Here is a 10,412-nt window from a genome sequence, read left to right on the forward strand (position 1 = left end):
TAGGTAAAACACTGCAATGGGAAAGCCGTCTGCATCCTAGCCAAGTCAGTCAGTGCATTTCTGTCAGACAGGTAAACCAACGCAATGGGATGTCTTTGTACACCCACAGCATAGACGAGCCCATGAAACTCAAAGATAATATTACACATAAACAAATCAGAGCGCCCAAACAAGGCAGTTTCAACCACCAAGGACCTCGGCTTTGGCTCACACCCTCAGTAATCGTGGGCATAAAGCGAACTTGGATGCTAGTACAGCTGTGAACGTCTCATTAAATCAGTTACAGTTGCTTTCATCGCTCCAAAGACTGGATGAACCACAAAGAAGTTCCACAGGCCAAACCTGGCGCAGTTGATTCTTCCCCCTCAGGACCTTGGCCTCTGCCCACACCCTCAGTAATCATGGGCCTCAAGCGGACTCGGATGCTGGTGCAGCTGTGAATGTCTCATTTATGCAGTAATGCTCCTTTTGTTTAACCCAAACCACTGTCTCAGATAACACTGGTTACACAAGAGAAAATACATGTTGCCCAGTGCTGATCCACAGACCCCAAGCAGGAGAAGGAGGTGGCATAATAAGGCCGAGAAACCATGACAAGGTAGAATCCGTAATACTCTGTGGGGGGGGGGGAAGTACGTGAGCGGGCCCTGCGTCAGGCTCGGTCCCAGCCTCCACCTTGTGTGACCCAAGGTGCCGTGAGTTAAATAGCTATGGGTTATCCATGTTTCCCCACACACTTCATTCTGTGTATGTGTCAGGCAGCTGAACACCGCTATGGGAAACCTTTGTGCACCCACAGTATAAGCGGACCAATGAAACTTTTCTATTGCAAGAGTATAGGCGAACCCCTCAAACCTTTCATAGCAAGAGTATAGGCGGACCCCAGTAACATTTCTGTAGTAAAGAGTATTGGCGGACCCCAGTAACCTTTCTGTAGCAAGAGTATAGGCAGACCCCAGTAACATTTCTGTAGCAAGTGTATAGGCGGACCCCTGTAACATTTCTGTAGCAAGAGTATAGGCGGACCCCCATAACATTTCTGTAGCAAGAGTATAGGCGGACCCCAGTAACATTTATGTCGCAAGAGTATAGGTGGACCCCTGTAACATTTCTGTAGCAGAAGTATAGACAGACCCCAGTACCATTTCTGTAGCAAAAGTATAGGTGGACCCCAGTAACATTTCTGTAGCAAGAGTATAGGTGAACCTCTTAAACCTTTCAGTAGCAAGTGTATAGGTAGACCCCAGTAACATGTCTGTAGCAAGAGCATAGGCGGACCCCAGGGGCATAAATATAGAGGGTGCAGGGGATGCGGTTGAGCCTTAGGGGGCCCATAAGGCCTCTCTTCTCCATATAGAGAGACCAGTACTATGAAAAAAGCATTATAGTTGGGGGCCCTGTTACAGGTTTTGCATTGGGGCCCAGAAGCTTCAAGTTATGCCTCTGTGCAACATGGTTTAGGTATGGGTACGGGTACAGATAGAGGGGGGCCCCAGCTCACCTTTTGCATCAGGACCCCTGAGCCTTTAGTTACACCCCTGGCGGACCCCAGTACCATTTCTGTAGCAAGTGTATAGGGGGACCCCTGTAACATTTCTGTAGTAAGAGTATAGGTGGACCCCAGTAACATTTCTGTAGCAAGAGTATAGGTGAACCCCTAAAACCTTTCAGTAGCAAGTGTATAGGCGGACCCCAGTAACATTTATGTAGCAAGAGTATAGGAGGAGCCCTGTAACATTTCTGTAGCAAGAGTGTAGGTGAACCCCTAAAACAGCTCGCTGTTGCTTAATTTGTAACAGAGCCTGGAGGCAGCCCGCCGAAAAAATTGGTTTCAGTTAAAGTATAAAAACTTTTGAAACTTTTAAAAATTGTAAAAAAAACTTTTAAAAAGAGCCTTTTGGGCCGCAGAAAAATTGGCAGTTGAGCGTGATGACATGCTGTTTTAGGAGGAGGAGTAATAATATCTGAGAGTGATTGGCAAAGCTAATTCCCCCTTTTTGTGGTGATAGAGGATGCATTTTTCTCCTATTGCAGCGAAAAGAATCATTATGTTCTGCTGCTTTCCGCCAGTGGAGTAGAGAAGTCTGGGGAAATCCAGCCTTTATTCATCTTTATGAGTGTAAGCATGTCGGCGCTGGCAGTTGACAGGCGGGTAGGATTATCCGTGATGATTACCCCAGCTGCACTAAACACCCTCTCTGACAAGATGCTAGCATCAGGGCAGGCCAGCACCTCCAGGGCGTACAGCACGAGTCCAGCTTTGACACCCAATACTTGTATGGAGCAGAGGGATCACAGAGGACGGTGGTACGATCGTCTACGTGCTCCCTCCGACTCAGCCTTGACTGGGGACTGGTGACACAGTCTTGCTGGGGAGCCATAAAACTGGCAAAGGCCTTGGAGAGTGTTCCCTTACCTGTGCTGGATATGCTGCCTGATTCCCGTGCCTCCCCTGTTACTTGGCCCTCAGAACAGCGTCTTCTGCCACTAGCGCTGTCAGATGGGAACTTTAACATCACTTTTTCCACTAGGGCCCTGTGGTATTGCATCACTCTCCTACCCTTTACCTCTTCGGGAATAAGAGTGGAAAGGTTCTCCTTATATCATGGGTTGAAAAGGGTGTACACCCAGTAATCCATGTTGGTCAGAATGCATCTAATGCGAGGATCACGGGAAAGGCAACCTAACATGAAGTCAGCCATGTCTGCCAGGGTCCCAGTATTCAACACATCGCTGTCCTCACTAGGAGAATGACTTTCAGGATCCTCCTCCTCCTCCTCCTCCTCTACAGCCCATACATGCTGAACAGATGGGAGGCAAGCAGCATGCTTACCCTCTTTACCCTCTGCAGTGTGGGCAGCAGTCTCTTCCCCCTCCTCCTCCTCCTCCAAAACACACTATATAAACATGAGGGTGGTCTGGCTATCAAGTGACATACTGTCATTCCCCGTCTCTTGTTCCAACCACAAAGCGTCGGCCTTTATGCTTAGCAGCGAACGTCTTAGCAGGCAAAGCATCGGGATGATTACGCTAATGATAGCCGCATCGCTGCTCACCATTTGGGTAGACTCCTCAAAGTTTCCGAGGACCTGGTAGATGTCTGCCATCCATGCCACTCCTGAGTAAAAATTGCAGAGGCTGACTACTACTCCACCGCCCATGTTGCAGCTGGTATTCCACTATTGCTCTATGCTGCTCATACAGCCTGGCCAACATGTGCAGCATAGAATTCCAGCGTGTGGGCACGTCGCACAGCAGTCGGTGCCCCGGCAGCTGAAACTGACGTTGCAGGGTCCTTAGGGTGGCAGAGTCAGTGGTGAACTTGCGGAAATGTGCGCAGACGCGGCGCACCTTGCCGAGTAGGTCAGATAAGTGGGGGTAGTTTTTCAGCAACTGCTGAACCACCAGATTGAAGACATGGGCCAGGCATGGCACGTGTGTGAGGCTGCCGAGCTGCAGAGCCGCCACCAGGTCACGGCCGTTGTCACACACGACCATGCCCGGTTGGAAGCTCAGCGACGAAAGCCAGAGGTTAGTCTGCTCAGTCAGACCCTGCAACAGCTCGAGGCCGTGTGCCTCTTGTTACTTAAGCTGATTAGTTTCAGCACCCTTGCCTACAGCTGTGCTGCCGCGCTGCGCGCTACCGGCTGCTGACGACGTGCTCACACGTCTTACTTGAGAGGTGGAGGTGGCGGAGGAGGAGGGGGGGTTGGGGGAGGTGGCATAAAACACCACAGATACCAGCACCGAGGTAGGACCCGCTATTCTGGGTGTGGGTAGTACGTGAGTGGTCCTAGCCTCCACCAAGTTCACACAATGTGCCGTCAGGGAGATATAGTAGCCCTGCCTGCCAGTACTTGTTCACGTGTCCCTGGTTAAGTGGACCTTCACAGTAACCGCGTTGGTGAGGGCATGGTTGATGTTGCGGGAGACGTGCTGGTGTAGGGCGGGCACGGCACACCGGGAAAAATATTGGCGACTGGGGACCGAGTAGCGCGGGACCGCCGCCATCATGTTTTTGAAAGCCTCCGTTTCCACAAGCCTGTACGGCAGCATCTCCAGGCTGATTGATTTGACAATGTGCACGTTTAAGGCTTGTGCAAGCAGGTGGGTGGCGGCGTATTTCCGCTTTTGCTCCAACGCTTGTGTTAGCGACAGCTGAATGCTGAGAGACATTGCTTCATGGAGTGGAGGACCGTTGAGATGCGGGTGTGGGTGCAGGCCGGGAGGCGCGCATGCCTGCATCCTGGGAGGGGGATTGGATCTGTGTGGCAGGTTGTGGCACAGGGGAAGAGGCAGTGGTATGACCCGGAGGCGGTGAATGGCCTTCGTCCCACCTTGTGGGGTGCTTGGCCATCATATGCCTGCGCATGCTGGTGGTGGTGATTCTGGTAGTGGTGGCTCCCCGGCTGATCTTGCACACCACTGTTCGTTGGTCGTCCGTGCTCTCACTAAAAAACATCCACACCTTTGAACACCTAGCCCTCTGCACGGAGGCTTGCCGCGAGGGGGTGCTGTGGGAAACAGTTGGGGGATTCTTCGCTCTGGCCCTGTCTCTACCCTTGGCCATCCCACTGCCTCTTCCAACCTGTCCTGCTGCTGCACTTGCCTCCCCCTCTGAAGCCCTGTCTTCAGTAGGCTTAGCAAGCCAGGTGGGGTCAGTCACCTCATCGTCCAGCAGCTGTTCCTCCGAATCCTCTGTGCGCTCCTCCCTCGGACTTACTACCCTTACTACTACCTGAGTGATAGACAACTGTGTCTCATCATTCTCATCCACAAAAAGCTCTTGAAACAGTTCCAGAAGTCCCCAGCCTCATCACCTGGACTCCGGAAACTTTCCAAAGGTTGGGCATCGGTCACGACAAACTCCTCAGATGAGAGAGGAACCAGTTTTTCCCACTCATGGCAGGGACCCGAGAACAGTTCCTGGGAGTCTGCCTGCTCAGAATCTGTCATTTTCATGGAGTGAGGAGGCTGGGAGGAAGGAGGAGCAGCCAGAGGATTCAGAGTTGCAGTCCGTAGGCCGGGAGTAGTGGACTGTGTAGAAGACTGGGTGGTCGATACATTGCTGGACGCGTTTTCGTGCCATCCACGACAGGATAATTGTAAATATAAATATAACAGAAAGGCTGGGAACAGGCCTAGATGCGTAATAAAAAAATTGGTGCACTACTGCTCCCAGCCAGCCACAACTATAATGCACACAGTAAGAAGTAGCCCTAAGAAGGACCGTTGGGGTTCTCATAGAGAGGATCACGACTGTAAAACTTTTCCTTTATAAGCAGTTCTGTCCCTAAACTATCTGTAATGCACTGCTGACTGAGAATAGTATAACTGAAATACTTTGCTGTAGCTTAGGAAATATTAGAGTGCTGTTTCACAGTGAGACCGTGGTGCAATGCCCTGCAGGCTGAGAACGGTATAACTGAAAGGCTGGAAGCAGACCTAGTTGCGTAATAAAAAAATTGGTGCACTACTGCTCCCAGCCAGCCACAACTATAATGCACACAGTGAGAAGTAGCCCTAAAAAGGACCGTTGGGGTTCTTGTAGAGAGAATCACGACTGTAAAACTTTCCCTATATAAGCAGCTGTGTCCCTAAACTCTGCGTAATGCACTGCACACACAAAACAGTTTAGTTGAAATGCTCTGCACAGCCCTAGATGCTTAAGAATTGGTGCATTACTGTTCCCAGCCAGCCACAACAGTAATGCACACGATGAGGAGTGGCCCTAAGAAGGACCGTTGGGGTTCTTGACGACAGGATTCTACTCTAACACTTTCCCTATATCAGCAGCAGCACTTTCCCTAACCTCTGCCAGCACGCGTCTGAGGCGAGCCGTGGGCGGGACCATTTTAAGTATTCGGCGGTCACCTGATCCCGCGAGCCACTCACTACTGTGTGTGTGTGGGGGGGGGGGGGGCTGGCACATCACAGCAGGAAGTGGTAATGCCTTCTGCGCATGTCTATTGGCTAGAAAATGGCGCTAAACATGCAGGGAAGGACATGCAATTGACTCGAGTACCGCGTGGTGTTCATCTCGAGTAACGAGCATCTTGAGTACCCTAATACTAGGACGAGCATCAAGCTCAGACGAGTGTGCTCGCTCATCTCTAATTCTCGCCTATCTGGGTGGCTCCCCATCTAGCGCTGCAGCCCCGTTGGTTGCCGCACAGAACCTAAAAGAAGGGGCAGATGGGCACATGCAGTTTATTGTGCACATGACTGCTCAGTCAGTCACAGACTTCAGTAGTGATTCTTGTATGGCCGCTGAAGCCTGTGATTGGCTGAGCACATGACCATCCACCGCTTCTTTCAGGTTCAGAGCGGCAGGTACTGGGGCAGCAGTGCTGGACAATGAGCTGCCAGAATAGGCAAGCATTAATTTTTTTTCATTTCACACATTTTTAAGCTTGTAGAATTTTTTTCTAAATGTCCCGGGAAACTCCTTTAATGCAACAGCTCATACATATTTCATGCCACACTTACATACGCAATGAATATTTATCATCCAGGACATTATGCATTTGCCTCCTGCAGAACAAGACATCAACTCTTCCATACTAAATAGACCCCGGATGCCAGACCTTCTGACACCCTTCTTCTGTACCAAGTAAGGAACCCGGACCCTAAATATCCCGTAACAACTCAGACACCAGATTCTCCATACCAAGGACAACGGTTATCGAATGAAGACACTTTGTTTCACCTTAATAAAACCTATTCAAACTCGAAGAATATTACCAACCATGAAGATGAAAAGTCTACAAGCTCCCGCTCAGAGGACAATGCCGATCCCCAGGTCTACGAGTAGCAGTGACTCAGGTTTAGGATTAAGCCGTTCTTCCTGGATTGCGACTGCTCATTCATTTGTTTTGTCACGGGGAAGATGATCCATCATAATGAGATATTTTCATGCTAATGAGAGCAGCGATGAATATGTACAGCCGCACAATCAGGCCCAACTCCAGGTCACAAGTATCGGCTTCAGCTAAGTATTTATTCTCTATGATTGTATTACAAAATCCTGCCTCCAGGCCTGGTACGAGAAGCGATGCCTATTATACACAGATTAGAAAGAGGCAACAACCCCAGCAAGGCTGAAACACATTTAAAGGGGAAGATCGAGTTTATAATTTCTCTGTGGCAATGCCTACTTATCATAGAATGGTAGAGTTGGAAGGGACCTCCAGGGTCGTCAGGTCCAACCCACTGCTCAGGATTCACTAAATCATCCCAGACAGATATCTGTCCAGCCTTTGTTTGAACACTTCCATTGCAAGAGAATTCACCACCTCCTGTGGTAACCTGTTCCACTCATTGATCACCCTCACTGTAATATCTAATCTGTGTCTCCTCCCTTTCAGTTTCATCTCATTGCTTCTAGTCTTTCCTTGTGCCGATGAGAGTAGGGCTGATCCCTCTGCAGTGTGACAACCCTTCAGATATTTGTAGACAGCTATTAAGTCTCCTCTCAGGCCTTCTTTTTTGCAAGCTAACCATTCCCAGATCCTTTAACCGTTCCTCATAGGACATGATTTGCAGACTGCTCACCATCTTGGTAACTCTTCTCTGAACTTGCTCCAGTTTGTTTCTGCCTTTTTAAAGTGGGGTGCCCAGAACTGGACACAGTATTCCAGATGAGGTCTGACTAAGGAAGAGTAGAGGGGGTAATGACCTCACATGATCTAGACCAGCGTTTCTCAACTCCAGACCTCAGGGACACCCAACAGGTCATGTTTTCAGGATTTCTTCAGTATTGCCCAGGTTATGTAATTATCATCAGTGTCTCAGATACTGCCACAGGTGTTCTTACTATAGGATATCCTTAAAACATGACCTGTTGGGGGTCCCCAAAGATTGGAGTTGAGAAACACTGAACTAGACTCTATGGTCCTCTTAATATGTCCCAGAGTTGTGTATGCCTTTTCGGCTGCTGCATCACATTGTTGACTCATGTTCAGTTTATGATCTATTAGTATACCCAAGTCTTTTTCACATGTGCTGCTGCTTAGGCCAATTCCTCCCATTCTGTATGTGCTTTCTTCATTTTTCTTGTCCTTATGTAGGACTTTGCATTTCTCCTTGTTAAATACCATTCTGTTAGTCGCCGCCCACTGTTCAAGCTTTTCTAGATCTTTTTGAATACTCTCTATCTCTTCCCTAGTATTAGCTATCCCTCCTAGGTTTGCGTGGTCAGCAAATCTGATCAGTTTCCCATCAATTCCCTCCTCCAGATCATTTATAAAAATGTTGAACACTGGGCCCAGGACAGAGCCTTGTGGTACCCCACTTGATACATTCTTCCACTTGGATGTGCAGCCATTTATGACCACTCTTTGAGTACGATGACTCAGCCAGTTGTGAATCCACCCAACAGTTGCCTTGTCAATCCCATATTTGGTCATTTTTTCAATAGGTATGGTATGAGATACTTAGTCAAATGCTTTACTAGAGTCAAGATATACTATATCCACCGCATTTCCCTGATCAACCCAGTCGATGATTCTGTCATAGAAACAAATTAGATCCGTCTGGGATGACTTGTTTGTTACAAACCCATGCTGGCTCTGGTTAATTACTTCATACTCACCCATACTTAAAAGGGGTTGTGTTTTTATTTAACCCCTTGAGGACACGGCCTATTTTGGGCTTAAAGACGCAACGATTTTTGATGGATTTTCATCTCCATTTTTCAAAAGCCATAACTTTTTTTTTCCCGTCGACGCGGGCATATAATGGTTAGTTTTTTGTGTGGCGAACTGTAGTTTTTATTGGTGCAATTTTTGGGTATACAAGACTACATTGTAAAACTTTTATTACATTTTTTTTATGATAGTAGGAAGTGAAAAGACATCAATTCTGCCATAGATTTTTTTTTTTTACAGCGTTAATCATGCAGCATAAATGACAGAATATGTTTTTTTTTGCGGGTCGGTAAGATTACAATGATACCAAAAGTTTCCACTGTTCTGCAGTAAAAACTCTTTTTTTGGAATTATTTTTTTCTACATCGCTGCATTCAAAGTCTCTATAAGTTTTTTATTTGTCCATGGATGGAGCTTGGTGAGGGCTTATTTTTTGTGAGACGAGTTAACTGCGGGGGTGGGGTTTTAGTGGTGGGGTAGATGGTCGCTGCTCCGATGCACCCCCGCTGTTGCAGCCCGAGGTCGGCTATCGGTGACAGCTGTCTCCCTCTGCCGGATCGCGCGGGATCTCCCCTAATCTTGCGCTATCCACAGGACGTAAGGGTGCGTCCAGTTGCATTAAGTACCCCTCTGCCAGGACGTACATTTACGTCCTGTGGCGGTAAGGGGTTGAAGACTACAGAAAGGCGAATGCACTTATACGTTGTAATATAGGGCCTGTGCTACTTTTGGTTCACAGCAAAGCATTCAGGATGAAGTTCAGATTCACAAAGTTTATGGCACCCATGCAAAATATTCTAATACCAGACCGTGCCGATCATCTAAGTCAATCATCCAGGAGTAGAGATGAGCGAACGTGTTCTTAACGAGCACTTACGCACCCGGACACCGGCTTTTCCGAGGACTTCAGTGTTCACGCGTAAAGACTCGGGGGGCGCCGGCGGGCGGGGAGAGGCGCGGCGGCGCGGGCGGCAGCAGCGGGGAACAGGGGGGAGCCCTCTCTCTCTCTCTCCCCCCCACTCCCCGCCGCACCCCCCCCCCGCGCTGCCACGGCGACCCCCGAACTTTTTTCGCCCGAGCACGGAATTCCTCGCAAAGTTCGGTGTTCGGGTGAAAAGGGGCGGGGCCGAACACGTTCGCTCATCTCTATCCAGGAGTCCTGTGATTAAGATATTCAGCAGAATCAACATTGGGCGGGTTTAATATTTACAACTCCTGCAGAAACCCAATTTACCCAATGAGCTGCAAGGAGTAACTTTAGAACCCTTAATTTCTGGGAATTTCAGCCAATCATCACCAGGAACTTAGTTACTTGAAGGTAGACTCCTACAATGTTCGAGTTGTATTAGCTGTGTAATTGGAGGTGGGCTTTTGGTGAGCTGCAGACCCTATAAGAAGCATTTCCCAGTGATGGAGAATATCTGACATTAATTAGGAGTATAACAACACTTAAGCATCAACATTTAACTTCCGGTTACTTACACTTCGGGGGTTTTATCAGTCTGTCCCGCCAGGTAGCAGAAATAAATCAATTTAATCTGCTTTTATGCAAATCAAAGTGACAACAGGAGCAACAGAGAGGCGACAGCAAGAAATCCCCAAATAGGGACTGGAGACAATTCAGATTTCCTTCTTCCTGTTGCTGGTATCCTCGTCACCACTGATAGCAAAAGACTTTACCTGCAGCCCAATCTGGTTGTACAGGTCCTGCTCCTCCAGGATGGAGCATCCATGTGTGCCGGAGCAAGAAGGTTTGCCGTCTCT

This window comes from Eleutherodactylus coqui, chromosome 8, assembly GCF_035609145.1.
Source record: "Eleutherodactylus coqui strain aEleCoq1 chromosome 8, aEleCoq1.hap1, whole genome shotgun sequence".
Classification (NCBI taxonomy): Eukaryota; Metazoa; Chordata; class Amphibia; order Anura; family Eleutherodactylidae; genus Eleutherodactylus; species Eleutherodactylus coqui.